General features: G+C 38.6%; 1 protein-coding gene across 2 annotated transcripts in view; it reads left to right on the top strand.

Annotated features, from left to right (window-relative positions):
• Window positions 1–26827, top strand: part of pcdh11 (protocadherin 11) — a 134166-nt gene that overhangs the window by 87405 nt on the left and 19934 nt on the right. The gene's annotated exons all lie outside the window — the stretch shown is intronic.

The following is a 26827-nucleotide window of genomic DNA, read 5'->3' as shown; positions in this document are numbered from 1 at the left end:
ATCAGATTTTATTTTCTGGATGTAACCCTCCATCGTATATTTCGGACAGGACTGGTGCTCGGACTGGTGTAGATCTTCACTCTGTTGATTTTCACTTTTCTGTCAAAATGTGAGACTGTTTTTTTCTTTTTCCTATGAAGCATATAAAATCCAAAGAACACTGGAAAATAGATTGCTTTGTATACACCTACATGCAGTAAAGCCATTGTGTCATTGTTGTAAGTGAGACAAGAGTCCCTGATGCCTCCCCAGCATCTGGGCTGACAGGTTTGGGGCCTGGGTGTCAGTGTGAGTGTGATTGTGAACGCTTGTGTTAGGTATTAAACAAAGTGGGCGACATTGTGGTGATGGCCTTCTGTTCATGGCAAGATTGTGAAGTTATAACAAGACATTTTTGTACATTTAAAAAAAAACAGTTTTCACACATCTGTACACATGCATGTTTATAAATGCATGCAGCACATCTCCTTCCCCAGCTGTTCTCTATAATGTATTCACCATGTTGACAGTAGTGATTCATATGTGATTCATTCGAATAGTGAGGCAATTGCTCATGATTCCATTAATATACAGAGACATAAACATCTCATACTTCATAAACTTGCTCAAATACTCCACTTATTACCCACTTTCCCTCTGGGGTAATATTTGTTGAAGTGTCTTAGCTTTAGACAGAAGACCATACTAATGTAATAAATGCATGTGTACTTTTACAAATTGCTGCATGAAAAATCCTAGTGAGTGCTGTATCGGAGTCTAATATAAGTAGTTGGATATTAGAAAAGCTATTTCTAGTTATTTGACCACAAAGCCACGCGTAATACTGTATTAAAATCAATATAGTTCTAACAGATAAATAGTAAAGGCAGGTAAGAGGAGAATGGATCCTTTTCAAAGCTAATGTGCAAGCCATATAAAGCGATTTGATTAATATACATCTTGTGTAATTTAGCAGAACCTTGATGAGTTTACAGGCTCGAGGAAATTACAGGAAAATCTCATTTTAATTCCTATAAAATAGATCTTTCATAAACCATGCATTTCCACCTAAAACCAAGAGTCTTTTTCATTTGCTTTTGGATGCTACCGATTCAACACACAACACACTTGCACATCATTTCAAGGCAGAGTGAAATTCACCTGACTCATCGAGCTCCATTTTCTTCTTTCAGAAGTTAAGTCAGATAAACTCTGACTCTGTGCAGCTCAGTTCAAAAAGAGAGATGGATCCTGCGCACGTTGACTGTCTCAGAGATGAGTGTGTTGGTGACAGAGGGGGGCCTAAGATGGATTAGATATGGTTTTATCAATGAGCACCAGGCTGGCATGGCAGTGGCAATCTCTTATCGTGTCGTCTCAATTTGTAAAGCAGAAAGAACAAGGAAAAGTGTAAAGAGGAGAGAGGAGATGGAATGACTCCAAGTGAAAAGTGAGAAACAGAGCTGAGAGATTGAAAGACCCGAGCAACAGTAGAACGAGAGAATTTCGAGAGTCAAAAGCAGTGTTGTTTCTTAAAGGTGCTTCAGCTAGAACCTGAATGTCAACTTGCTCTGAATAATTGTCTGTGCCAAAGGCAAGCCATGTGGCCTTCTTATGACAATGAATTTCTCAACTCCTCTTTAAACCTGCATCTTTATTAGACCACCCTCTCTTGATATAAAGTTCATATGACATTTTATGTTTCTATTATTTATGAGTAAGGCGGCTGTTCATTTTATGGGTTCTTGCCTCCCCCTCCAGGCTTATTTCACCACCCCGCCATCAGTCTTAAGCTGTCGCCTCTCTTGTCACACATTATTTCGAAGATTTTGTTAGTTCTTCTTCTGTCTTGACAAATATATAAAAAGTCCTAATTAACATCATTTGCACGTACGTTTTTATGTCAGAGCTGTATACGTCAAACAGCTGGCAAGTGCGAAACTATACAAGCAGAACAATTAAACATGGTGAATAGTTCAAAATGGGACATACATGTAATTCTTTGCTTTGGGATCTACACCACTGTTTCAGTCGACATTCCCTCTAGTGACTTTGAGCGTTCCGGTACAAATCTACCCACGTTCACTCAGACGGTGTCTTGGTGTTTGAAACTGGAATACTAAAAGTATCCACTTGATGAAAAATGTAACCCACCTTGGCAATGACATTGTGATGTGGATTTGTTTGTGGGTAGCGTGAGCATACTCTTGATCTGTCAACCTGCGTGGACACTGAAATATTTCAATCCTGTGTTAATTTTTAACCTCACTTTTTATCCGCTTCGCTTTTTTTTTTGTGGTAACCTGTGCAGTTAAGCAGATGTCGTACTAATGATGGCCTGAAAGGCTTTTGAAGAATGATGGGAATCGTCATGTCGCGAGCAGCGATCAGTGCTAAGCCCTCAGACAAAGTGGGGCAAAGTGGGAGCAAATCCCTGAGTCTAAATCCCTCACATTTTTCAAACAATACACAATTTTGTTCTCTGGACGATTTGTAATATACTTATTTCTTTCTCCTGTTGTTGGAGTTGAGGGATTTAGGAGCTTGTACTTTTGCCCACTTACAAGCAGCTCAGCAAAGGCAGTTCCGACGAAGTGCATTAGTCTCTGGAAGGAACATGAAATATCTGCACAGCACAGTGCCGTATCTTAATCTGTGGCATATGGCTTTCAAATGACCAGCTTACACCTTGTCTGTCTAAGATCTAAATCTGCTATTAAAATAAGCCAATCCTTTTTAAATACTGCAAATGTAATAAGATTACAGTTCTGAATGCGCTGCAATGCATTTTGTATAAATCTAAAAAAAAAAAAAAAAAGGTAATTACTCATCAAATCAGAGATTTCAATCATTATTTTTTTTGTGTGATGTTTACTTTAACATTTTTTGGGGGGTCTTTTATGGCACATTCTATAATTCCTGATACTAGCAGACAAATAATCTGATTAAAGGCTTGCAAAGTTCATACTTTCTGGGGGTTACATTCTCAACTCTTTGATTTCTGTTGGTCCAAAATTTTCATAATGGCTCTCAGACTGAGTTTCCAGTTGGCTGATTTACAACTGCCCTTTTCTTGTCTTTGGAAAAGGCCACTTGACTTGATCTAGTGTGCCAAACACGTTGGTACCACTTGAATTTTTAATACTTCTCTAACCTCCAACTCTACTCAGTATGTCTGGCCGCCCATTCGCTTGTGCTGAGATTGGAATTCAGCTGTCTAGACACAATCTGCCAGCAAATAAAGGGATTTAATGAGGAAAAAAATAAGTTTGTGGGTGATTGGGACTGTGCATTACAAAAAAGTATAACACTACAGTTTATCATTAAAAGCAATAGTTTAGCACATCATTATGTGACAGAAGCAACATTACAGGGTTCAGTACAGTTAGCTGCATTAATTATTCATATGAGCCGGATCTCAGTTTCACTTTGAGGGTTCTCATATGCAATTAGAAGTAATGAATGTGCTTCTTAATTACATTCATTTGTGCAAATTTCCATTCCCCATTGAATTTTTTTCTGTGGAAACATTGTGACACTGACCAATGGCATATCATTTGCAATGTGACTAAATCCATTCAGCATAGAACAATTAGCTGTAATTAGTGTTACAATGTCATGAGCGACCAGGGGGAAAGACTAAGCTGACATGCAAGGGAGAAGAGGACCCTTGTTCAGAGAGTTAAAAGTCCAATATTGTAGCAAGAGCCAGATAATTGGCTGACCACAGGTTAGAAAGATGATGAACTGTTGTAAGAGTAGTTTTTTTTCCCAGCTTTTATGTGCAAGGTTGGCTGAGCAGGCATTCTCTTTGATAGCAATGCCGCACTTACTTTAGCTGCCAATGCAACCTTTTACTTTTGCCGGCCCATCTCATCATCTGCTGCTGACAAATGAGCAGCTTCACAGGAGTAATTAAGAACCAAGTGCCTTGCTTAAGGGTACATCGCTGGTGGTTGAAGGATGGGAAGAAGGATTACCTTACATATTGTCATGTTATCTGACTTATTCTGGCAGCAGTGTGTATATTTAATTCATACCGCACATAAAATGGTAATGCAGCCTATTCCTTCTCTTGCAGTTATCCCACAATCTGCAAGATAACTTCTTCAGACTAGTTTTTCTTTCACATCATTTGCACCAGTTTGCTTCCTGCTATATATTTCTCCACGATATAAATAAATAAAAGCCTTTGTGCCTTCTGGCTCCCAGAACTTTTTTACAGCTGCCCCAGTGGGCCTGTAACAGAGCTAAATGAAGCAACCGAGAATATTAACCTACATAGATTGGACCTTTCCTTTCAAGATGATTTTAGGTGCTTTTTTCTGCATTTTCTGATCACTGGGGGTCTAGAACTGAGTCGGAAAGGGGATTTAAATGGACTCATCTGTATCCTTCTCATCCAACTGGGATTTGGTGGAAGTGCTCAGTTGTCAGAGGTGAGGTGGAGGGGAACCCTTGTTTTATCTGGTTCAAATGCCACACCAGTTGTCTTGGAGAGAGAAAGAGACGAGCTATTGATCTGGAGGAGTCAACTCAGCTCACAGAAATCTCTCTCCACCCTCCTTCAAACAGCTGAAAAGTGTCATGTTAGAAACCTCCTTTTCCACAGTATTAGGGCCTTGTCTTTGTTGGCCTGCCAAAGTCTTCTGTGAAGTTGAGACAGGAGCTTTCTCGTGCAATCAGACAGATCTTACCATGAAAGATCTCGAGAGTGGCAGTTGTAGATTTAAGACATTTTAACAGCTCTACATATTGAAAGTTGAGCATGTTATTAGAGCTGAGAGCTGCAAGCTAACTGCATATTATCCACAAGATATTAGGTAGATATATTTTTAGTACACCTCCTAACTATTATGTGCTTTATGTGGATAAATTTACTTTTTTCAACTATTGTAGGGGATTATATTTCTGTTTTAAATGAGAAAATGCTTGTGTTATTATTGGATCCTTTGATACTTTTATTTCAGCATCTGTGAAAAAAGCAATAGGCAGCTCATTTATTTTTTTAAAATATTTAATTTCACTATGAAATAAATGCTAATTGCACAATGTAGTGGCTATAGAATCATGAGACCATCCCCTTTTAGGTTGGTTCCCCATAAGCCTTTTTTCCACTATGCTATTCTGTCTGCCACTATGTATCAACATACCCAGGGAAAATGTGAGGCACAGTTGTGCAACCCAAATAGGTAGAGGAGAGTGGATTTTTTCCCCCAGTACCTATTGGTAGCTTTCCCCAGGTAGCTGAAATGGTGGATGGTGAAGCAAAAGGAGTTACTGTGGAAACTCTACCTTGAAAAATAAAACCAGCCTGGTTGTCAGGGGAGGAAGGCAAAGAGGGAGAGTGATATAAAGCGAAAGTAAAACAAAAGTGATCATGACTGGTTTACACTCATTGAGCTCCAGGGCTTTGGAGCGGTTCAGAACCAACATACACTTAGCATTTTTTTTTAACTAGATCACCAAATAAAAAGAAACAAACAAAGAAAAAGAACATTATCTTTGTCACAGTGACACAAGGAACGCTCGTCTTTTTGCACATTTATGCACGAGCGTCCTCAGAATGAAATTTTTGAGAGAAGAATAAAAACACTGGCATGATACAGTGTCTGACTGTCCAAAAGCTCCTGTTTCAAACTGACTCAGCAGCACTGTGACACGAGTGGGTTTTTGAAAGACCTGCACAATTAAAATACGTATTTGAAAGTTCTCAACATGTTCAGTATGTCTTATGTCTGATTTGAGAAGGAATCAATAGCTGCCAAGTTTGATCGTATCTCTGGACAATGTATTCTGAACTCAGCAGGGCTGGAGAGAGACTTCAAACAAGGATAGCCGCTCAAAGGCCCCAGCCAGCAATCCACTTTGTTCCATTTCACTGACTCTGTGATTCCCAAACTGGAATATGGCTCAGGCTGCATATAAAACCTGTAAAATATTGTGTTTGAAAGAGGTGAGCGTTGTGAGTCCTCAATTCCATAGCTGATTCGGTCTCAGTATTATCAAACATGAATCATCAAAAGCAAAAACAACACACTTGAAGTAAAAAATCTGCGAGCTATGTATTTGATGATAATGGTGTCTGGCATATGCATGGTGCGATTAGCTGTAGGTTTTTAGAGTCATATATTTTAGTCTGGTTGGAAATAAATAACCACTAAGCCTTGTCTCTGGTCAGAGCTCCTCAGACAATAACCAAGATGAATTTTTAAATTCGGAAAAAAACCTCATCACACGTTTGCTCCAAAGCTCCAAACATTTCCTAAGATCTCTCCTTAAAGTATGATGACCTGAGGTTACACCTGACTGTAGAGCAAGAACCTCTGAGTCCCTACAGAAGCAAGAGGAAAACATGGGAAGCTATAAAATATGGATTTGCTAATATTTTATTCAATTTAATTACAGATAGCTTTCACAAAAATCCCAAATGTAGAAGACGTTTAAAAAAAAAAGGGAAAGATGTAAAAGTGAAAAATACTATCACCTCTGCACCAACCTGCAGCATTGGATTGTGCAACCAACACTACATTCAGTTCATATTGGCATGCTGGCTGCACTGTTTTAGCACCTCTGCTTTGACTACAGAAAATAATATTGACATATCCAGTCACTAAAACCTAGGTAAGCAGTGTCTGGCCAGTGAAATTTAACTTCTTGGGTCAAAACAGTGTTCTGTCTGATGAAAAACTAACTAAATAAATAAATAAATCAAACAAAGCAAGATGGATTAGCTACTGCTCTTTGATGGGAAACTGATAGGAAGACCAGAACTGTCCCAGCAAACATCGTTGAAATATTTGACGTCATTTCTATGGTCAAAATCACAGATCAGATCAGACCTTGTCTTACAAAGTGAGAAATACTGCAAGGAAGAAATGACATGTTTTAGCCTTTGTTTTATTTATTTATTTATATTTTTAAACAACAGCTAATAGGGTTAGTACTACAAACTGGTTGCAGTTTAGAATCTTTTAATATTATTTTAATAAAAATAAACAATAATTTTATGTCATTTATAGTTTTTTACATATAAATTCTATTTCATTTGTTGCACAGTAATTAAAAGCAACTCTTATGATTAGCCCCTCTCTGTCCATAATGTCAGAAAACAAAAGCAGGATAAGCTCAGGATTGCTATTATTGAAACACAAAGAGCTCATTGGAAAAGTGCTGAACCCAATAACAAGAGTGTTCACGTTCGACTTACACTTTTGCAGTTGTGTTTTCTCTTTTTCCTTCTCATCGATTCTACCAAGTTTTTGTTTCTTTTCATTTTAGCAATTTAGTTTTAGTATTGTTCACAAAAAAATCTGAAGATCCCATTTCTGTTCTGGAAGGAAAGACAAATCCCTTTGAGTTTGGAAGGTCATGCCTTAAAAATCTGCTAAATCTAAAAGCTCGATTAATCGAATTTTAATCACGATTACGATCTGGGCTTTCAACGATCATTAAAAATGACTGAGCCGATTATTAGCCCCTTTACTCTCGCGCTGCTCCGTGTGGCAAATCGAGCGCACCTCTCTGCATTTCGAACACGTGTCACAACAATTAAGAGCAGCGGTCCCCAACCTTTTTTGCGCCACGGACCGGTTTATGCCCGACAATATTTTCATGGACCGGCCTTTAAGGTGTCGCGGATAAATACAACAAAATAAAACTAGTACCGGTACCGAAAAAAAGAAAATTTATTCATAACACACATGAAAAGACCAAGGAAAACCGAGTAAATGATAAATACGATAACAAAATAACGCTGAAAACTGATAAAAACCCTGAAAACTATACATTTCACACCTGAGCCTCAACTCTCGCGGCCCGGTACCAAACGACTCACGGACCGGTACCGGTCCAAGGCCCGGGGGTTGGGGACCGCTGATTAAGAGGACCCGAGGGAAGCTCGGAAAGCTAAGCAGAAGTTATTTGGAGAGGAGAGTGACTGCTGTTGGTTGAAAAGAGAGGTAAAAAAAAACTTCAGTGGTGTGGAAACATTATGGGTTCGCGGAGTCAGACGTGGATCAAGTAGACACAGTGTGTAAACTTTGCTACAGTGTCGTAGCTTCACCACAGAGCAACACTGCAAAGTTCGCTAAACATAGACGTTTACATATTTCATTTATTTTTTATATTGCAAACATTTGCACTGTTATCAGTATTTGCACACTATTTTATATTATTTTTTGACAATCTTTAAAGTCATTATTCAATACATTGTTATTGTTAAATAAATATCGTCAAATAATCGAGATCTCAATTTCAGTGAAAATAATCGTGATTATCATTTTTGTCATAATCGAGCAGCCCTATGCTGTGGTGACCCCTTGTGAATAAGAGACCAGCCAAAAGTAACCTTTATTCTAGTGATTAAAGATATAGTAGGAAAAACAAATTTGAACACAGAATTCCTTAGGAGCTTTCATTTTTGAACTATTTTTCAACCATGATTAGACGCCAAGAAAAGACCACCAGCCGACAGTTATTTAGCATTGAAATTTGGGTGAGGGGTCGTGCCCTTGGCTCACCTTTTACCACTCTTAAATCACTTACGATGTGCAAATTATTTTACACATGTACAGATGCATGTGGAGATACTTAGCAGTAGGAAAGAAGTTAGCAAATTACTCTGTGATTTATCATCTCGATAGATAAGTTGTATGTTGCTAATCACCTTGGCAAAGTGTGGTGCCGCACACAAGCACGATCACCATTCTCATTGAAATTACAATGAATAATTGTGGGTGTTGCTTCCCCTGTGAAAAGCACATGGCATTTTTTCTTTTCCCACACAGCACACCTCTCCTTCTCTCTCCGCGTCCCTTCCTTTAAGATATTGCGCCATATTAAAATGCATGGTCTCATCCCATTCTCATTTTTCACATGCAGTCGGTCTCAAGGATAAGGATGGCCTCTGCTCAGAAGGACTTATTGACCAAAATAACTGTGCATCAATATGTCTCCTGAAGGCTGAGCAGACCACAGCATCACATGAGTTGTATTTTCACCAACTCTCTCAGCCTTTAATGTCATTGACCTGGGTTGTCCAGATATTCTGCAGTACACCAATAGCGGGCTAGAAGCATATGGCAAAGACGTCTTAAAGCTTCATTGTCCTAAAAAGAGCACAATTATTTACGCATCAGGGGAAGCTGAATAATAGAAGTGTTCTGACGGATGAGAAAAATGAACATTAAGCAGATATTTACTTGAAGAACAGCCTGCTGTGACTAAAGTAAAATTATATTGCGGCTTTTCTCTGCCTTATTTTCCAATACGAAAGCGCTACGAGATTAACTGCAGTTTTGATTAGATTCAATTTACAGTGATAGCTTCAGCATTGCCGCAATGACATCAATGATATGATGACAGACGGCTACAACTATGATGCCATCTGTCTATATTTCACGTATTAGCATATTTCTGCTAAAATGTGTCATTCACAAGAAATGCAATATTTTTCTGTGAAATTGTTAATTTCACAAGCACAAGCATAAAACTGCAATAAATTTCATGCTTAACAGTACTCATACACATACATACCCAACTGATTTCTGATGAAGTTACCAGCTTTTAATCCAGTTGGTTGAAATATAATAAAAATATATTTCTATATGGTAAAGAATACAGGTTACAGTATGTTTTGAAATTGTATTCTGAATTAACACAATCATTTAATCCAGGTGTTGAATGCACAAGCATGCTTGGGATTACTCCACTCTGCATTATATGGAACCTAACCACGCTCAATCAATGTATACACTGACTGGTTGATAAATTGGTATTCATGGAGATGTGGAAGCCCTCACATGCTGGTAATACTGATGCATGGAGTCAGAGCGTGGTGAGAAACGACGGAAGAAGTTGTACTGAACGAGTGCAAGAAAAAAGAGAGAAGAAAGAGAGCGAGGCTTTCCGATAGGACAAGGGGGTTGATCTTCAGCTAGGCCCTCCAGGACATGTTCGGCCTAACAGAAAATGACAGTGGAGTTCAAGGAGGCTTGACACTGAACACATAAACCTGATTGTTGTATACTCTATGCTGCAAGAAAGCTGAGGCATTCATCACATCCACCATCACAAGTTTGTGCCGCACTTCTGCCCGTGCTCTTTGTGAGGCATCTGTGGGGACCTCAAGGCAATGTAGCACTCGTGAGCAGTCTGCCACTCCATGCATGCAGAAGCAGACCTGGTGCACAAAATACTTGCCAGAAGCTCCTGCGAGCAAGCAGACAGACTGTGTGCTGTTGTCCCCATTTCCCCCTGACACCTGCATGATTGCATTGATTTGTCCTTATTCTATTCAGCCAGATGTCCCACTGGATTTCAAGCGACAAGCATCTGTCATACTGACTAATTCAAAAAGAAAAAATAATATTGACAATTTCCAGGATTTTGTGGAAATTGTACTACTTCTCTGGATATTCAGGCTAAAACAGCAAAACATAACACCAGTGGTTGCTGGAAAAAAAAGACACCCTTTTATTTGTTTTTCCATTTAGACATCTCAACACTCTTCAAAGTTCTAAAATATTCTTTTACTGTAAACAGCATATCCGAAGTATTTACTGACATAAATGTGGTTCTTTGGATGTATCCCTCGGTGTTCATTTCAGACAGAATGGTAAGAGAGAGAAGAAAATACTGGGTGAAAGAAAGGCAACGTTAGAGAGAGTGAGTTCATAGTATTAGCAGAAATAGACTGAAACATCTCCTGAAGCTAGTTACAGGCACTAGCAGCAGCAGCAATGTCTTTGTTATGATAAAATCGGGGACCTCTGCAAGTGTGCCCTTGATTCTTCAGTTGGCTTAACTCGGCAGGTCACCAAGGGGAGGCAGATGCTGTCTTGAGGCATGTCCCACTGCCTCCACGAGGGCTATTGCTGGTGTTGCTGAGCTTGTAGAGGGGATGGGGGGTTGGAGGTGCATTAAGCCTCAGCTTAGCCACCACAGGCCAGCACTGTTGGAATGAGCAGAAATGCTTATTTTGATCCAGTGAGGTATAATAATTGATGATCAGTCCTGCTGTCGCATCTGGGACCCACTGGTCCGTGCTATAATACACCCTTAATGCAACACATGGTGGTGTGGACAGAGGTGCCATGGGGTCTCATGCTGACTTTCATTTCATGTGGTATAATGGATGATTGAGCGAATACAGTTCCATATAATGCACCATGGAAAGCCCTCTCTTGCAACTTAACTTCTTGTACGTGTTGAATAAAAGGCAGAATTCATCCCTGAAGAACTTGAGACATTTGATCACTAAAAGCCCTCTCTTAAGCTGTTGTTGCCTTGAAGCGTCTAATTATAGTTACACTTTTCTAAACATAATGCAGAAGAAAAGCACAAACACTAAAATGTTCGAGATGAAGGCAAGTAAACACGAAGAGTAAAAGCAAAAGGTAGTCAGCAACTGTCAATTTGGGAACATTTTAGTCGTACAGAAAATGAAAGTGCAGTTTAGTGGCCTTGGAATTTTGTTAAGAAGATCTTTGAGACCACGCAAGACAATATTTCTCAATTCTTCAAGTTAATGAATTGGCAGAGAGTAAAAGAGAAAGTCCTGTGAGGAAGGACATCTGCTCTTTTCTGAAGTTCAGCTTCATCACTCTTGAGGCTTAAAAAAATAAAAATAAAATAAAATAAATAAATAAATAAAAATAAACATCTTATTTGTTGTTTTGTTTCCTTATTAATCACCCTTGTTGTCCGGAGAGACACAGCGCATGCAGACCCTTTACATCCCAAGCATATATATAAAGCATTCCTACAGAAGCACATACAGAATACACCTTGATCGGCATCTAGCTGAACAAACCTCCCACGTTGCACAACTACAGTTAAGAACAGAGAGGTCGAACACAAAGCACTAGCATCGACAACCTAAGGGTCTTTGAAAACCTCCCTTGTAGATCTTTCTTCAGTGTGATTCTCCTGCTGCAGGAGATCAAACAAAAAGCAGAGCTGCCCAACACGAGATCAGTCCAAAACTCGAGCAAAACAAAAAGTCCCCCAGCCTCCCCTCCACACAAAACAGGTCTCACGTAACGTCACGGTTTCTTTTAAAAATTAACGTGAACCGCTTAGAAAGTTCGAGTTTCAGCCTAAATGCCAAAAGCGATCGATAGGTTGCCATTATCCTGGTCACAGTGGACAAAATTTAAACCACTGAGCAGCTTTGTCTGTTCAAAAAAGGAGCTCTGTTTCATGTTTGTTGTCATTGTTGGTCGTCAGTGATCCGATCACATTTTAATCACAGTACTCGGCCTCATTGATTTCAGTTTACCACAGATTGTGCAGAATGAAATATTGGTCTTTTTTTTTTTCTCCATCAGTGGCAATTATCCAACAATAGATGCTTGATATTGCAGCATATTAGAAGGCATGGTGTTTGTGAAACACTGGGTTTGGGCGACTTGTGTGCAGCAGCCAGGATTTGAATATAACAAGCACACACACACACATTCACATGTGCAGCAGACACATGCCTGTGTGCTCTCGAGCAGGCGCTGATATACACCCACAGGCCCACTTATACTGTCAACAAATGCAGACAAGAAAGACAACTGGACACATAATTAGTGAAGGGATGCCTTTTCTTGCCTTATCCCTTATCACTGATTTTTCAGAACAGCATATGTATGTTTGTTACACTTTGTACTCACAGTTTCAGACAAACCAAAGCCAACACGTTACACTTCCATACAGGTTTCTTGCCCTGTCTTTTACAAGTTGTGTTTTTAAGTTTATAAAGTTCTGGCTGCTGGTTATTCAAAAAATGTTCTTGGCTTTAACTATATTTTACTTGGCCCATACTATTAATGGCCATATTTGCAAGGGTCTGTCTGAATAGTTTGGCATATGTTATTTTAAATAGAGGACATTTAAAGTTTCTTTCCTCATCATTTCAAACTAGACATTGCAGTTATTACTGTTAATTTTCTCCCAAGTGAAAAATGCGCATACTGCCATAGAACCCTGGCAAAATCCATCTGTCTTACCTTTGGAGCATCTGCCATTGCTTACAGGGCCGTCCACCTCACGAGTCACGGGGACTTAGCGACATCTGTCCCAACAGATAGAAAATCAGGATAGGGCCATCCATTCTGTTAACGCTCCACTGAACTCTGTGTTATGTTCACCATAATTTGCTTTTGGTTGCTGCAGCATCCCGGAATATTGCTTTGCAGCAGCTCAGACAAAGTCGACTGGTTGTAATGTGTCCCTTTTCGGCCATTCTGCAAGCAGATAATTTGATAAACCTCCAGACTTAATGGCTATGCTGCATCCTGATAAATGTGGTTAATATGACAGGGGACAGAGGATTTCCCTAACAATTTCTGAAGAGAAATTTGGCTATTAGGATGATTTGATATTTTCCGGAGAGAGTACATTTGATCTGAAGGGAATGCATTTTGCTGACATTCAGTGTATTACTGTATGACTTTTTTTTTTTTTTTTTCACTTACGGGAACCGATTCGTACACTGTTTATTTTGTTTCCCATCTTGTTCACGAATGTGGATGTAAATGCTGGATTTGGACCTCTTCAGGCAACATTTAATTTTAAACTGTTTTTCGGAGCGTCACATACCAAACTCATATTGCGGAGAAAACAAAATAGTAGCGTTACAAAAACAAACTATTACTCAGTTTCCTATTTTTCGTTCCGGCTCCATATGCTCTTTCGCTTTTCCCGAGCAAGAACGCTCTCCACTGCACACATACAATATTATTCACAATACATTACCCTTTTATATATTCTTGAAAACACAAATCAGAATAAAGTTAGTGAAACTGACCATGCAGTGACCCAAAAGCTCTCTCTGGTCTGCCTCTCTCATGCTTTGTCTCAATCTTTTGAGGGTAAATGCGTCAGCTATTGCTCATATGGTAAAATATGCAATCTGTGCCTGCCAGTCTATGAGCGAGTTTTGGGTTAATCCTCATGAATACGTGACTTTGTCTGCATGAATAAATAAAAACCTGCTCACTGGGTAATTGAGGTGCTGTGCCACTAACAAACGAGGACACAATTTGTAAATGAGATTTTTTTTTTCCTTCACCAATCTAGACCTGTGGTGATTTATATGAAATGAAAATGCTTACTAAAAAAGAAGAAATCATATTGATTCAAAAAATAATAGAGATGTGACAGCGAAATTCACACCTGAGGACTCTTGTTTTGCTTTTTATTTTTTTCTGTCAATTTTGGAGAAGCTTAAGGGTATGAATGCCCCATTGTGTTAATGGTGGGTGAGAATACATGAACAGTAAATTTCAAGCACAGAACATTTATAGCGCACTGCTGAAGGTGGGGGGAAAGGAGAGACAGAGACAGACCCTGGAAAGTGTTCTATTTTGTATTCTGAAAGAGCCCCAATTTCAGTCAGTTTTGTGCTGTGTGTGTAACAGATTCCATATGTTGATTCCCTTTATAGATAAAAGCTACCTGTTTTAGGGCTACTGTTTTGACAGAGCACTTTCGGATTCACCGCAGCAACATCCCAGATAATGGGAGCCAACAGCCTAAAAAGGTTTCAGCGTGTCAAAAAAGAAATAAAAACAACAGTGAGGTTACTTAAACTCAGATACCTAGAGCAGTTCAGAGAACTGAACATTGCTGCATGTGTACCACAAAACTGTACGTTTCAATTTGGACCTTTAATCTGGTTCAAATTTGCACCGATCTAGCTTATGTTCACGTGTGCTAAGCATACACTCCAGAATTTTGACTTTTTGAGTTCAGAAAACTAGTCAGCAGTTCCGGTACTTAAAGCCTTTCAACCTGGAGTAGTCCGTATACATAAAAATCAAAAGCTTCTATTTTATTTACAGCCTGATTTTATTGCAAACATTACTCGGCTAACTCCATTCCCCTGAGTCAGTCGTGGGCTCACCTCAGCTACGACGTCTCAGCCTGTAAACATCTTTTCTTTATGGCAAACCATGTTCATCAAAGGCTTCTTAAAAACCTTAAAATAATCAAAACAGATTTCATTTTGATAACATTAATGGGATTATATTGCTCTAAAATGTAAGGGCTTTGACTCTTATTAGCTTTAATTTTTATTTGATTCAGTTTGAAATCATGAAATGATTATTTCTTCTCTCCAAATATGTAGAATAGAAAGAGAATTTGAATTGTTGAATATTGACAAATCCGTCAGATAACATGTTGACCTTGTAAAACATGTTTTTTTGAATTCCATTGATTGTTTTTATTTGTATATTCTTAGATATAATATTATAATATTATTTCTTTTAATAAAAACTGATCAGCTCAGCTCCTAACTCACTAATGGGCACGTATCTTGCCAAGTTTTCTCTGAAAGACCAATTTTCATTAATACAAATCTGAAATGTGTCAAATTAGAATGTGGAAATGCAAATGTATGAAGGTTAAGGTCAAATGTTAAAACTGTATTGGTTTTTGTGAGTATTGTTTGTTTGCCATTTGTATTTGAATGTCCCTGTAAATGCTGTGAAGGCCGGTTCGTGTTTGCTCAGGGACTGACAGAAACAATTAGCTTCTTTAACACCAGGATGCCCGTGAAGTATCATTGCTTCTATCTCAGGAGACAAGTGTTATAATGGCTACCAATTTGGGTAGCATTTACTGTAACAGCAAAAATACACAACTATTATGATACTTATCTCGCAAGATATGATGACGACGAATACCTTGGGAACGAGATAATCAAACTCAGATAGGGCACCTACAGCTTTTAGCCCATCGTTTACCACCACAGTACACTTTTCTGGTGTTCGATATCCCACCAAAGCAAGCCTTGAGATGTGCATTGATTTCACTGGTGTCCTCTTTGCCAATCCTGCCCCTCACGCCTAGTGCTTGACCCACTTATTTTCTCATCTTTCCCTGTTTTCTCATGAGAGTTTTGCTTGCACACTGCTTTTCCCATTACAACGTGAGTGGATGCAGGCCAAGTATGATTGCATTGCATAGGCTGTCTCTCTCATTCTCGCTTGCTCTCTCTCATTCTTTTTCCCACTGTGACTCACGCACACACATACACACTCTGTCTACCTGAATGAGTTAGGTGATACCAGGCCAGTCAGCCAACAAATAAATCACCAGACAAATTGACATATATGCCACAAGAGAGACCGTCATTAAAGGAGTCGTTGAACACTGCGTGCGCTATAAGGATTTCAGCAATGATGGATATTGACAAAGCAGTGTGTTTAAACTAAACTAAAACCCATACTGACCAAGTAAATCCACAAATTACTGATAATACAGGGCAAGACAGTGCTCTTCCCTTTCTGTTAGAATTATGGACTAGTGATTAAAATGAAATATTTAGACTTGCCATGTTTTTATTATCTTTCAGTGAATGCTTTATATCTACATGGGAGTGAGTTCTCTTCCAAGAGACCACCATGTGGACTCCCTCTGTCCTTCCATGTTTTACAGAAGTTAGTTTTTTCTTCTTTAACTTAGCCACTAAATCCAATACACTTATTATATTATATTATATTATATTATATTATATTATATTATATTATATTATATTATATTATATTATATTATATTATATTATATTAGCTGGCTGGTGATCCCCCTGGCACCAACTAGTCCTGTGTGGAAAATGCGTATTCTCAAATCAGTTGGTGAGTGGTTGCTGGAGGTGGCTGGCTGTTACTAGATGAAAAAGCTTTCAAAAAAAACTTCCTTGTGGTCACCATAGCTCATAGTTTCATAGATAATGCCATTTTTATGCAATTTAGATGGGAGTCAAAATAAGGTTGCGTGTGTGGCAGACCACGTATTATAGCAGATATTCATACCAGATATTCAAATTAATAAATTTACGATTTATTCATGTAGAAATACTGCACATCACAGGCCTTCGAGTACCCATAAGGTCGTACATTTTTAAGACAACTTAAAAAAGGATGCACATAAACTTTTAAGACAATTTAATGCAACTTGTTGTTATCCCGCAAAAAAATTCACAGTCGACTGTAAATGAAGTGCACATCCAGTGGATCTCTCAATAGTAAGATTGTTAGATTAGATTATTATTAGAAATATTCATGCGGGGTGACAACTCGTGGCAGTTTCTACACTATGCCACATTGGCACCACCCCTGGTTATCTGCAAAACACTCTGAGTATAAACTGTTTCCTACATGTATTTTAGCAGTCCCACCGTTTGCCTGTGGCACAATTACAGTCGATATAAAGCTGAAAGGCATGCAACCAAATCTCTTCTATGTGCTGTTTTAGGATTTGGTTTGTTTGTGTAGTAAATGTGTGATTGTAGTTTCAAATTTTTCTAGGTTCATCCAGATGCAGAGCAACTCTTGTAAAATCTTTTAAATATTTGCACTTAATCAGGCATCCTGTGTTTAAAGTGGAGACTTTTTGTGTTATACTAACACCATTGTATTTTTAATAGCAGAATACATACAGTAACATAAAAAAGACATTCGAATACTTATTTAAAAAAATGTGGAAACAGTACTGTACAAAAGGCCTGAGCCAGCATTCATTTATTTATATTTTGCTTCGAGGGAGCCAGATTGTCTTGCAATTTTAAATGGGCTTTAACAATAGTTCTTTTTAAAGGTCTTGAAAGTTTGTTGGATATTGCCTATCTTGCAAGATAGGTCTCATGGTGTGAAAAATCCATATTTAAATGTTTGGTTCAAATTATTGTCAGCATATACAGAGGAGGTCAGGAGAGAGGTACAACAGTGAGTTTCTGCAGCCGTCTGTAAAATACTGTGTAGGCACCGCAAGACAGTCACAGTTTTAAGGCTGCATTTCAGCTAGCAGTTTCAGGGATGTTGTTAAAATTGATGGGATTATGAATGCAGAAAAGTACCATCAGATTTTGATCCACCATGCAATACCATCTGGAAAGCATCTGATTGGCAATGGCTTCATTTTTCAGCATGACAGTGATCCCAAACACACTACCAATGCAGTAAAAGCATACACGAGTAGAAAAACAAATAGTAGAACACTATCAGTCACGGATTGGCCTCTCCAACGCACAGATGCCAACATCTTGACAGAAAACGGAACAAAAAAGGGAGCCAGTATCCAAAGCAGAACTTTGGAATGTCCTTCAAGAAGCCTGGATAACTATTTCTGAAGACTACTTAAAGAAATTACAAGAACACTGCTAAAGAGAGGTCAAGCTGTGTTGAAGAATAAAGGTAATCATAGTAAATTTTGACTTTCAAGTTCATCCGAATTGTCCAAACTCTGTTTTTTTTTATATGTATTTCTGTATTTTGGTGTATGTTTCAAAATAAGAAAGGGTGTCTGAAAACGTTTGAATATTTGAAAATCGGTCGCACACCCACAAAAAACATTTCTTATTATCTGGTATTTTACAGGTACTTACATTTTTGTTCCAACACTTGTTTGTCAGAAAGAATAAAGGAGGAAACGTGTGCAAGAGGCAGAGTGAGGCTGGTTTCTTTGGAAGGATGCATAATATTTCTTAATAGTTTTGGAAGCAGGCTTGAGGCAGGTCTGTGGAGATCCTCCCTTCCTTCCCTGGATTATCATTTTTAAGCAGCTTTCTTGGGAGCAACTAGAATCAGCATTATAAAAGCCAAGGATGAAAAAAAAAATGGACCCAACCATTTAGGTTATTTCACAAGTGTATTTTCCTCCATATGTTTTGCTCCTGTTACTGCTCACACTGATCCAAGTGTGTTTCGAGTGTGGTTTTACCTCAAAAGCAACAGCACTGTGTGAGCTTCACTTTCTTAGGCCAGCTAGTGTTGTAATTTGAACTCATTTAGTTTTAGGCATGTGACACATTTAGCATACTGCTGTTATATCATCAGAATAATGCTGAGAGAGCCCTTTGTTCTTGATTTTTGTTCTTAGTTGTTGTTGTTGTTGTTGTTGTTTTTAAGTAGTCATGGAGTAGTAATATTTTGTTATCCAATCTTGTGGCAATGCAGTGTTTCTACATTTCTTTTATATAATTCATGCAAACCTTAGCTTAAACTCCAAAATATCAATTGTGGTCTCGGGATGGTACAGGGAAGACTTTTTGTTCTAAAACACTGTCAATATATCCATGGATTCCACAAATATTAGACAAAGGCTTTTTTATATATATATATATACAGTTATTATCCTTTCAGCAGTACATATGCACCACGGCAAATCCTTGGGAGCAAGTTGCAATTTTATTTTGAAACAAATGGTGAAGTTACAAATCAGTATTACTATTGATTTTTATTGGAAGGTGAATTACAAAGGATCCATCATGTGAATTGGCTAAACACACAGCCTCGGTTATGCATGTAAGACAAAGCCAATTTTTATTAAGTGGAAAATCTGAACTTCTTCAGGTAGCTTACCTAGTTTCTGATTTTCCTTTCACAGCAGTAGCATTTGCATTTTTCAACAGAGGCAGGATTTGAGCAAAGACTGTGATTGCTCTCTTTGCTAGTTAAATGTTTAAAGAAGACATGCAATTTGAATTGCTGCAGAGCTCATCAATATGAAATTGGACTAGTGGAGGGAAACAGAATGTAAGGAGGCAGCCCAGCAGCTGGTATGCCAAGATCCACACTCCGATACTCAATTTTCCACCACAAAAAAAAATTGCATTCATCCTTGATATCAATGGCACATATATTTGGGTTACGTATTAGCACATTTGTGGTTACAATCTGGGACAGAATAGCTTCTAAGGAAAAGAATGAATGATAAATATTTGATACATACAAAGAAAAACAGTTATTGATTCAGCAAACACAATGAAAATAGTGTGGATAATCAATTTTATTTCCACATTTTCACTGTTTTTAATGACAAGAATAAACATATCTGTTAACTGGCACAAAGCAGACTATATTCATCTAGGGAGAACTTCCCTGGGCCTCCAAGCTTGTTATCTGTCACTCAAAAAATGATCCAATAGCATCCATAATGCTTCTAAAGCCCTCCCGTTGTCTTCTGCCCCTGAATCCTGCTGTGCTTGAAGATGTGTCGGCAGCAGCAAATTATTAAATTGTATTTTCCATTCTCAAGGGTTGTCAGCAGCCTTGCAACAAATAGAATTTCCCAATATAATTATCGTTACTAGGGGGAAGGTGAAAAAGAAGAGCCAAGCAGGGATACTACTGGCAAACAATGAGACTCGGGGTTCTGACAAGTATTACCTACTTAGCTCTTATTATTATTCTCAGGCCCAAATTTGACTGATAATCTAGCACTATCCTAATACAAATGTTTGTCAAAGGAACAAAATAATGTGTGTGGAGAGACAGTCAGAGTTCAATAGAGTTTCTGTCACTGACTCTTTCTGCTGATAAAATGCACTAGGCAGCAGGGTGAAAGGGAGCCATTTGTAGAGTTGACAGATTCCATCATGAATGACTTTAGCATACCTGAGAGCTGCTCTTTCCCTGCCTTCAGCATGCCCTCTGCAAGTGATAGGGGTGATGAATCAGGCTTTATGGGCCTTCAGAATGCCGGCGAGGCCAATCTGTGCGAATGGCTGTTAAAATCTGACATAACTTGACCAGGCCCCTTTAACAAGCTTGAAGTCATACTACACTCACAGTCCAGGCACATTTGTATGATTCTCTAATAATGCTTGGTCCTCATAAGGTGCTCGCTGACTTTCTGAATACCAAAGTCAAAAGGGAAAACAAATATTTTTTCTTTGCAGTAAGGCTCGTGATCTTCCTTGACTTCTTCCCTGGCTTTTCACTGCTGCTGGCAGTGATGGAAGATCAACCGTGGTTGAGTGGGTGCTAGTAAACTGCCCTTGAACTGAATTATTCCTTCTAACAAAAGAGTGCTAAAAAAATAAAAAATTAGAAATGGCATTGAAAGACAGCTAGCGAGACAAAAACATAATGAAATCACTCTATGTGTTCTTTTCTGATTTCTAATACAGTGGCTGTGAAAGGAAAAGAAAACAATGTGCTACCTCATTGTTTCATTATTATCCAAAGCTGATGAGTTAATCTCTTTGAAGTTATTTCCCTTTCATTATTTAAAACCCCCTCCAAAGCACCACAGGCAATCAAAATATATACAGGCTCAAATCACAAAGTTGGAGAAAATTTAAAAAATCACAAAAAACTGTAACTTATCAAGATGAGTTATTCTGACAAGTGCAGCAGAGTACAATGCATGTCATGTAAGATAAACAGATGGAATTTGTGTGGCGTTTTCTCGAGTTTCATCAGACACTCAGATATTCCCTTCCTCTACAAGACACAATCACACAAAGCTAAACATAGAGTTCATTTTTTGTCACACACACACCAGTGACATAAGTGCAATTTTTGGCTTTTGTATAATGCCCAAGGACACTTCAATATGCAAAGTGGATGAGCTGCGGATTGAATCACCATACCTGGTGGACAAAGCACTTTTTTTTTCTTCACCTGAGCCAAAGCCGCTCTTAATTGAAAAGTTGAAATGTAGCTTTTCCAGCAGAAATTGAAGTTGAGTGGTTTTTTTAGCATTGCCAAATGGAGCTGAGTTTTATCAATGAGCACAGTTCACTCCAGTGTAAAGCATAAATCCTGAATTTTACAGTAAGTACACCTGTGTTTGTTTTTGCATGGGACAGTCAAATTAATGTTGTATGCTAGCTTGTATCAAAAGGTTTCTGATTCCTCAAAATTGTATTGTTCTATTTCCTTTTGAAACAACACACTGAATCTATTAATCTGTCTCCATACTCCAGTTGTTCTCTGTTTGATTTTACAGTGACCTCTTTTTCTGAGCTTCATATCGAGAAGTTTTTTTTTAGCTGCAAAAGCCTCTTAATTTTGTTTTTTTGTTGTTGTTGTTGTTTTGTTTTTTTTATCTATCATGTTGCCTTGAAAACAGATTTAGCTAATCCGTAGTGCATGGGCCACAACTGTTGGGCCATAGAGAAGAGCAGAATGGTGCACAAAAATGGTAATATCACCTGGACTTGGATGTGTGATGTCTCTGCACTCTGATCTTCCCTCTGAATATTTTGTTGATGTTTTGGAGTCACATTTTCACACAGTGATGCCATGTGCACATCTATGTGTGTTTGTGTGTTTGTGTGTGTGTGTGTGTGTGTGTGTGTGTGTGTGTGTGTGTGTGTATGTGTTTGCACATTTTGCCAGTGGTCTGGCAATCATAGGGAATAACACAGCTCCATGATTGCACACTGCCCTTGAAAAAAAATCTATTCCCAGTTGAACTCAAAACAGCCCAAAGCCTTTCTCACCAAACTCAATATTTTTCCTGTATACATTCTGCTATAGGTGGATAAAAAAACATAAAGAAACAGTGGTATTTGTGGCAACGAATTATAGCAGGACTCTAAAGTGTAACATACAGTCTGCCCACACATAAAGTCAATGTTATTATTTCTAATATAAGTCATTATTATTCTCTAGAGATAATTATTTCCATTCCACTAAATAATTAGAAGCTTATAGCACTAAATAAAAATAGTATGGGATCACAACTTAGCACAAGCTTTGTTTACACTGAACAAATACATTGTAGCACTTCCAGAGTTAAGCATTATTTTCATCCACATGCCAGTCGGGTTTTTTTCAGGCTCTGACTTGCTTTTTCTTCTTGCTAAATGTCAGTAACAGGTTTTGACATCAAAACTTAAGTTAGCAGTATCCATCCTGTCATACTGCATTTGTAAACAGCTTACGTTTCCTTCTATGAGCTTAGCAAAGGAGGTGAAGCCTGACAGCAGACAAGGGTTTTTAACAAACATCCTCAGATGCATACATAATGCCTCATTTCAAAAAACGAGGAAGTTTGCCGCTCCATTTCATACATAGCATTTCTCTGAGCGCCCAGGGGATACCTTCTGTCCACAACTTCTATGGGCTGCATGCACTATACTTAGCAACCCTGCATCATACTGTATGGTTTCACAGTTCACCACTCCCTCTATCTATGCATCAAGGGAATGAGTGATTTAGTGTAAAAAGATTATGCCTCCTGAGGAATTTATGTGTCTGTGCAGAGTCAAAGTTTCCCAGTATAATCCATCTGATGATGAATTACCTTGAGTTTTTGCAGGATTAACTTTGGTTTGCTGGACAAACTTAGAACGTCGTGCATCAGCAGCAACATGCTGTGCCCATGTTGTGTAGTTATTGATTGATGTAGCTAAGAAGTACGATTGCTGTCCTACACAGCAGCAGACAAGGCCAATGAAAATCCTGTGGATTTCTGTGGCTCAAGCAGATTTAACTCATCAGCAGAATAGGAATCACTTGGATCCTCGGGGAGTTGTGCTGGGGATACATCAAGGGCAGGTGTGAGGAGGCAGGTGACCCATGACCTTTGGCTCCCAGTAACTGACCTTAGAATGAGAGATCTGTATCGGAGCTGAGGCTTAAATCTTCGTTATTGGATCAATTTGATGATGTATAGAATGTTATACAGAAAGCTTAGGATAAGAGCTCAATGTTTAAGTATAAAGACACCCTTGGGACACAGTGTATCTGTTAAGTCACTGCTCTGTTTTCTGCTTAGATCAAGAGTTAACTCAAAAACGAGGCAAAAAAACTCAACTTAGAATCCATACATTCTTGTTAGTATTATATTGGGGGAAGGGGGGTCATTGTTAATGGAGTGCGTGTGTTTACTTCCTTTTATAGGTTTTGAATTTTCAGAAAACCTCAAAAAGAGGAAAGAAATACTTGTACCAATCAGAATACACAGAGATTTTAAGGGCAAACAGTATTCGGTCAACTTACATTTCAGAGTTACTTTATTGAAAACAAGTGTCATATTTATTACATGTAATTGGCAGTAGTCACAAGGTGGCCTGATGGCTAAAACATCAACCAGGTGGGAGTTTGAAATTTCTCACCTTTGGAAGGAGCAAAAGTAAGCAGATGGCAGGCCTTTAGGGTCCATAGCACATTGTCGACAACGAATTACAGTCCAGAGGGGAATGGGATGGCTGATAACCTCCATCCCATGGTTCCATCTGCTGAATCCTAAGCAAGGACAGTGCATGCAGACATGCAAAGACATTTTGCAAATATGATGTAGAACTGTACAAAAGGTGAATGTGGTGCCTTTTTTTAAACACAATTTTTGTAGAATGTGTAGCCTTCCTGGAAAAAGTAAATTATGATGTGTAATAATGTATCATTACAATGTAGCAACAGAACATTTTGTTAAAGAAAACTTGTGTTTTTCTGTAATATAACAGCTGAATAACAGCTCATGATTACTGGTGGTTTAACAAACCAGATTAGATGGTCATTCAAAAGGTTTCAACCTGGCCTTCCGTGCAAAGCGAACTCTAAACTGTTTCCATCTAGTCAAAGCTCCTCTGCATGCCCCTTTAGGGTGATCTAGAAAGAAAAGAGTTAGAAATAGCAAGCAGACTGTAGCAGAAAGCACATGCCAAGGCCAAGTCTCTCTTTTGTCTTCTAAAACAAAGTGGTTCGTCATGTTGCATACATTCACTAGGTTTGAAAATAGGCTTTTATTACAATGGGACTATCTCAATCCTATTGTTACAGAACAAGGCAATGTTCTCAGAATGAAACAGAAAAGGAATAATGTTGTATATAATCGCAGGCCTTTCACTATATTCTCTGACTAGGTTTAGTCTAGCTCCATTCATGCCTATGCTAATCACAACATAGCCTGAGCAGGAGAATTAGCGCCAAACATAACTGAGGCTGTTATAATTGCACAACAGGAATTGGCATGAATGCTCAAAGCCATCAGTATGAACCAAATAAACCGAATTACTAGTTTTCACATATGCCTCAGATATCTCAGTCTCAGTATGTTGGGACCAGAGGAAGAATGACTACATCGAAAAGTCCTTCTCTATTGAAATTGCAACCAGTGATGCAGCCACTTGCTCCGTAAACCCTGCTGCCCCACAATATTGTTCAGCCTATTTGTATGTGACAGGGGTCCCTTCTCCCGCCACAGTTCTATGTGGAGCAGCTACAGTAAGAAATCACAGCCTCTGCCGAAACAACAGCTGTTTGTACTTATGTAATGGCTGCAGGATGACTGTTCATATCCTGGCTCGTTGAAGCTGTCACAAATCATTAATCTTGGGCCTGTCTGTGGGGCCATGCTGTCAAGTTGCCTTTGGACAACTGTGGCTAGACAGGAGCAGGACATATCATTTAGGCAGGTGCCTCATACCTTCATAATATTACAAGATCGCTTATAATAATCTAACCTTACCCGCGGCGCTTGCCTTGAAGTGGGTGGATAAGCTACACGGTGAACGCAATTTACACAAAAGAATCATGCAACATGCAATGTAATCTGTTCTTTTTATGTGTACACTTTTTCTGTTTGAGCATAACTAAAAAAACACAAACAACAGCAATTGCACATTTCTTGATCCCAGAGAGAATTTATGTCTATTTCGTTGCCTTGTGCAGTGTTACATAGATGCATCTTGTAAGCATGCATTGTTGGTACCACTCTGCAACACAGGCACCAGATCATATAGCACATCAGAGGGCTTAGCAGCGGCATTAAGGGTCTCAAGTAACTTCTTAACACAGCAAGACATTGAAATGACTCACTGAGCGAGACTACAGCGTATGCCCTCTTCTGGCAGTTAAATGCAGAGACTTCCTCGGATGCTTCCATGCATCCCATATTGTGCTTAAAATAAGTGTTTTACTAACTTCATATTTTACAAATACAGGGTTAGTCATTAAGCCAAATATTAAACCATCTGCATATTAGCGAATAACAAATTACATTTATTTTTCTTTTTTTGCCATATCGATGCATGTTGTGTGAATGTTTGATTGCAGTTGTACACATTGCAGATCCAAACGCGATGACTAAATTTAATTAATACTAGGTTAGACTCTAAAAGAAACATTTGATTTTTAATGGAACATGGACCCTGTGGCACACTGTAGAGGAAAAATGAAAGTGATTTTTTTTAATTATTTGGTTTTTTGGTCTGCTTATTGCTGACATTTTGCAAATTAGAACAAATAAATTCTAACATTATTGAACCATTAAAGTGAGATGTAGAGCTTGGCCCAGCTCATAATTGCTTTTTCAAAGACTAGCCTTGGAAGTAATTAGAGGTCAGAGTAAAAACACTAACCGCTCAGATAATCAGCCTGCCATCAACACCTTAGGGGTTGTATTGTGCTATCAGCTTGACCCTGCTTGGAAAACACACTCGCTCTGCCTTATTTGCAGACTTTACTCTTTAGACACAAAGCGTTAGAGGACTGATTAGTGCAAAGGTCGCCATGTAATACTCCCAGCATATTTGTGGCCCAGGAAGCTATTGACTAAATAAAATGGATTGCATCATACTTTTCCGAAAGACTGCTGTTTAGCTGTCCCATTTTGAGCAGAGTAAACTAATTAGGCAGTGCCTTTTTTTCCCCCTCTGCAAACAAAATCTCCTTTTATTGCTTGACCTTTTCGCTGACAAACTTGTGATTGAGTGCAGATTTCATTAAGGAGAGGAACTCATCTTTATTGATCAAATTAAAAGACAGGTTTTAGGAGATTGTAAAATGCTGAAAGGTGGATTCTGATGAATATAATCCTAATCATAAGGCTCCAAACCACCCCTTCTACTTGGCGACCTCTTTTTTTAATGTTTTTATTTTTTAGTTTGTCCTGTTTTGATTAATCTCCCGCATAGATTTCAAATAATATGGTTACATCGAAATACAATGTTTCATTTGAATCAGACCCACGTATTGTTGTTCCCTTAACGTAGTGTCCGTGATCATTTGGCAACAGGTATGATTTGCAAATAGCTGTGAATAATATATGCTGGCCTTCACATGCCAGTGTCTTGACAGGTTTAAAGAAAAACAATACTGGGCTTTCACTAGGAAGTCAT

This window comes from Neolamprologus multifasciatus, chromosome 2 (assembly GCF_963576455.1).
Source record: "Neolamprologus multifasciatus chromosome 2, fNeoMul1.2, whole genome shotgun sequence".
Classification (NCBI taxonomy): Eukaryota; Metazoa; Chordata; class Actinopteri; order Cichliformes; family Cichlidae; genus Neolamprologus; species Neolamprologus multifasciatus.
Note: the sequence above shows the minus strand (reverse complement) of the source record. Positions and strands in the feature narration are given on the sequence as shown.